Raw genomic sequence first — 5,246 nt, forward strand, 5'->3', positions numbered from 1 at the left:
TTTCACCGAAAGCCATTTGCAACGTTAAATGTGCTTTACACTATACTTCTTTTAAATAGTGTTTCCTAAAAAGCCTAGGGTGAAAACTCTGGTGAAATATATATACTATGCAAAAAATCCATAGAACATCGACTACCAGATTAATCCCATTTTCATTCTAACAAGCAGTATGCACAGAAGAGAAGGTTAAAAACTCAACGCTACAGGGCCATCTAGAACGGTTTCAGGTGCGGATTTAATAGTCACTACTAAATTAATTTTACATAATAAATATTTTGTTCACAAACTTCTAATATGTTTCTACTTTCTTACAAAAGCACTTTTTTATTATATTTTTATATACTTTTACATTCAGATTATCTTAGATCAATGAGTTCCTCCATCGTCATCAGGTACGCACGATTTCCATACAGATGGTACGCCTCTCAAATCTTTCACGTGATATGTCTCGCAATGTCTCCTCTCCTCGCAATCCTTGTCAGTTTGACATTGTATGTCTGGTAGAATATTTTGTGGTTAGACGATTAACTACAACAAATGACAATTCATCTGAGCTATATCTGTTATTGTAATTTCGATATCAATCATGGATGATTTAACAAGAGATATGGCAATGGGTGTACCAAATTAATCAACTTATCTTGCGATATATAGAGCGCGTCTGTAATATACATAGGACTTAAATTTCAAAACCAGAAATTTATTTGCTATTTTGTTGTAGCTTATGAAAAAATTGTATGTTCAACTTACCATCCAAAACTACCATGTTGTCGCTCAAGATATTAAGAAGCAAAACAATGGTGATGATAAATGTTGAAGCCTTCATTGTACCTATAAAACAAATGACTTAGTATAACAAATAGGTATTCAACATTTTTCAAACACTTCCTACAAACATTCTTCGGCTTTTTGTTATTTAGCTTCAAAATGTTAAGAATAGGGTTCAAAAAGTAAGGCTTCTAATGGTGATCTGTGATCTGTTGCGTTCACAGATTAACTGGTTTAATTTTAATCCAACACCTTTAGCGGATGGCAGATTTTTAACTCTAACGGCCTTACGCAGAAACTCTTTTTAGTCCAAGAGCCCATGCCAAAATAAGCAAGTGGTAAGGTACACGGTGGGTGATTCCATTTTTGAAAAACCTTTCTGACGGGTACCCAATATCTGCAAGTCTTACGGAGTGCGGGCTTTTGAGAAATATAAGCTACGTGACGTAACATTCGGAAACTCATAAAGCAACCCTTAAGGTACACGATCAAAACTTGGCCCATCTATTAGCCATTTGGGTATACAAGGAGAAAGTATCAAGGCCGCGTCCAATAACAGCAAACGGTTGAACCGTTGAATGCGCATTCGCTACTGCACGACTTTTTTCACTTCCGGGATTGACGTCTCGTTTGCAAACGGAGAGTCAACGAAATAAGCGTCTGGAAGAGCCGTTATTTAATTGATAAACGCAATCGTGACGTCACAGCACACGGGAAGGCTAGTTGCAGACGACACAACAGACGATATTTTATAAAATTTACAAAAATCGCAAAAAAGCGTTCAACAGACGTGGCGTCACGATTGCAAACGGAGCTCAACGGTTAATTAACAATTTCCCCTCCGGTGAGTGTCAAGGCACGCGGCCCTAGTCTCATAAAGAAAGTGGAGTCATACGTCATATAAGACTGATGACGTCATCACCGAAAACGACTAATAAGCGACTTATAAGGTACAAAGCGGAAAATAACATCATTCGATAGCTCTGAACTTGTTCTTTCCGAAACCTATCAGTCTTACGACATAAGGGAGAGGGGGGGCAAACGGTGTATAAGACTAATTTTGTGACACTCCACCCAGTAAATTAAATTGCACGCGCGTTTTCCGAAATAGCGCTGAATTTTCGTGAAAAGATACTTACGGGCACATAATTTTGTGTCGTTTCGACTATATCTCAAGACGCTGATCCAGGGCCGTCCAGAGGGGGGCAAAATCCCCGGGGCCCGGATAAAAAGGGCCCACTAGGGGGGCCCGTAGCTGCCGGACCCATCAAAGAAGCTCAAGGGGGGTGCAAATCAAGTTAACTTGGGAAAAAGTTTCATGGCTCAAGGGGGGGTGCAAATCAAAAGGGCCCGCGAGTAAGTTTGACCGCGGGCCCCAGGATACCTCTGCACGGCCATGCGCTGATGACAAATACTTGAGTTTAGGCACTAGAAATTGGTTTGCAAAATTACACTGCACTTTGCTATACAAACATGCGACTTTCCACATATGTTCTACCATATATATAAAGCTATTCCAGAAGAAGAAGGAGAAGGATAAACAAAAAAAATCAATTGAAGATCCAAGATGGCCGGCATTTTAAATAGCTTTTTATACCACCAACTTTATTCGATAACGAGACAGCTAATACCTTAAAAGAAAGGTCTCTGGCCGTGCATAAATGCTTTTCCGATGGTGCTTGGTCATCAATGGTAAAGTATGACCGCTAAAGGTCAAAACGTGTGTTTTTACTATCTTGAGATACAACGTTTGGTTTCGGTAACACTTAACTTAAATAAAATTGTTTTTTTATATAACGTTTCTAATGGCGTTCTTCAATAGCATTCTTTTAAGATATTTAACAACATTGTAGCGTAATTAAATTGGAAATTAGTAAACAAAATATGTAACCCCATCTCTTTTCTTTGTGTAACAAAAAAAATAGTTATCGTTTGTCGGCCAACAACCATATTTCAAGAAATTGGTGCCAAATAGGCACGCATTTTAAAATGACGGCCATCTTAGATCTTAAAGGGAATTTTTTTGTTTCCTCTTCTAGAATAGCTTAATTTATATTGTAGAACATGTGTGGAAATTCCAGCATTTGTATCACAAAGTGCAGTGTAATTTTGTTAACCCCCCGAAAATAAAATTGGTAAATAGCCGTTACAAGCATTTTAATGAACTAAAACACAATTTATAGTGCCTAAACTCAAATATTCTTGATCAGCGACTTGAGATATAGTTGAAACGACACAAATTTTTGTGCCCGTAAGTATCTTCACGAAAATTCAGCGCTTTTTCGGAAAACGCGCGTGCAATTCAATTTACTGGGTGGGGTGTTACAAAATCTTATACACTGTTTACACCCCCCCCCCCCTATGTCGTAAGACTGATAGGTTTCGGAAAGAACAAGTTCAGAGCTATTGAATGCCGTCGTTTATGGCTATGTACCTTATAGGTCGCTTATTAGTGGTTTTCGGTGATGACGTCATCAGTCTTATACGTATGCCCCCATTTTCTTTATAAGACTTGATCTTTATCCTTGTATACCCAAATGGCTAATAGATGGGCCTAGTTTTGATCGTGTCACGTAGCTTTTTTTACCCAAAAGCCCTCACTCCGGCCCGTGAGACTTGCAGATATTTGGCATTAACGGTTTTATTTGGTTTTTTTATTGATTCTTTAACCTCCTATTTAAGTGTAGCTTTATATTGACTAGGTGGAAAAATTACTTTTTAAGTGTACACAACAATTTGCATATTTATTATTTATCTTCACTAGAAGAGGTTTAACAATATGGATATCTATATGGTAATCTGAGGAAAAATATGTTATTTTTTATCTGTGGCTGAGTCGGTTACGGAAAACGGATAAAACATAAAGGTAGCCGCAAAACAGTAAAAAAATGGACCCGTTGCCAGAATAATCAGGTTGTTTATCGAAAATAAATCTGACATGAGAAATAGAAACAGTTTACCTTATTCAGATGATCGTTAGAAGCCCTAGCCAAAAATAAATAAACAAATAGTAAGCTCTAAACGAATTTTGTAGATGGTTTATCTTAGGACTGAAGTATATTGTACACGAGAATGATTTACAGCTTACGGATTGATGATTGTTGAATGCGGGAAACCTTTATGCCAACGACAGTCGTTCTGATTATTATTTCTGGTAGAAATGGGTTTATATAAAGCTCGATAGTTAAACGCGATTTTGTTAAATTATGATTCTTGCCTGCCGATGTTTATGATTTATTAAATCCTATTATTCGTCGAACTACTGGCTATATACGTACTTTTATAGCGATTTTTGTTCAATGCGCTTGCAAGTTTTTAAACATCTCAATTTCTAAAAATGTCATTACATAGATTATAATAATATTTAACAGCTGGGCTACTACTCAAGTCAACACTACAGATGATATTTTGCGCCTTAAAACTCCATTCCCTTATAAATATTTTATTAAAAATCTTAAGAATACCCTGTATAAGCAATTGAACAAAGACATGAATTACAATAAAATACATTATGCAAAGATTAATTACCAAAGAGAAATGCTTATCTTAATTACCCCTAGCGTATTTGGTTAATTGTCTATCAACTTGCACAATAGTATAAAAAAATAATGACTGACAGCGAAATCTTAGGGTCTGTTGCAAAAGCCCCAGCCAAAGTGCTAGCCCATTGAATTTATCATGTGCGATTCTAGCAAAGCACACTTTTGCAACGGGCCCTAAAAGTGCGAAAGACGGTTTATTTATAAATAAAATAAAATTAACTTCGACTATCGTTTCGGACAGTGTTATTGTTCAATCATAAGGTGATGATTTCCTAAAGGGGGGTCCCTAACGACTAATCCAAGCGTTTAAGCACTCAAATTGTTATTGGTAAAGGTGCAGAAAATCCCAGTGCGGATTTTTGTCTTGAATTGGTCCTTTTGGGAACCTTATACTTGGTCTGGTATTGTTCCCCGAGAGTTATTTGAATTAATTCAAATCAGCCGGAAGATCGAATTGAAGAATAGATCGTGGTTTTAACAAGGCAGTGCCTCCCTCATTACCCCAGAGACGGTAAACTTTCCTTGAACAATGCAATTACCACAACTATGGTTATGGAGAAACGTTCCATTACATTGGCGAGTAAGGTCACTGAAGTATTTGGCACTCCCGTTCAAACGCTCAAAGGACTACGTTAACGAATCACTAGCGTTTGCCGGGAAGTAACCCCGGAAATGGTTGAACGTGATTGTTGGTGCTGAAGCCTGCATCGCAGTCAATGGTGGAGTATTTGAACCGTACATATAATTTATGTTAGTAGTTGTTTAAATAAAAATTGTGTTTTTTTTTTTGTTTTCGCTCCAACGTTATTTTGACGTGTTCGATGACGATCTACAAGTTTCTCATTGACTATGTACCTGTAACAAAAAGCGGGGAAAAATTAAGATATCCAAAACGGGAAAATTTTGATGATTTCGATGAAATTTCGTTACAAAAAC

General features: G+C 37.2%; 1 long non-coding RNA gene across 1 annotated transcript; it reads right to left on the bottom strand.

Annotated features, from left to right (window-relative positions):
- Nucleotides 1–287: 287 nt before the first annotated feature.
- LOC149926234 (uncharacterized) lies at nucleotides 288–3,914 on the bottom strand. The gene is made up of 3 exons (XR_016476967.1): nucleotides 3,857–3,914; nucleotides 751–831; nucleotides 288–497 (listed from the first exon to the last, which is right to left on the bottom strand). It is a non-coding gene; the product is annotated as an uncharacterized LOC149926234 (long non-coding RNA).
- Between the last annotated feature and the right edge of the window lie 1,332 nt (nucleotides 3,915–5,246).

Source organism: Leiobunum rupestre, chromosome 10, assembly GCF_980474605.1.
Source record: "Leiobunum rupestre chromosome 10, qqLeiRupe1.1.hap1, whole genome shotgun sequence".
Classification (NCBI taxonomy): Eukaryota; Metazoa; Arthropoda; class Arachnida; order Opiliones; family Sclerosomatidae; genus Leiobunum; species Leiobunum rupestre.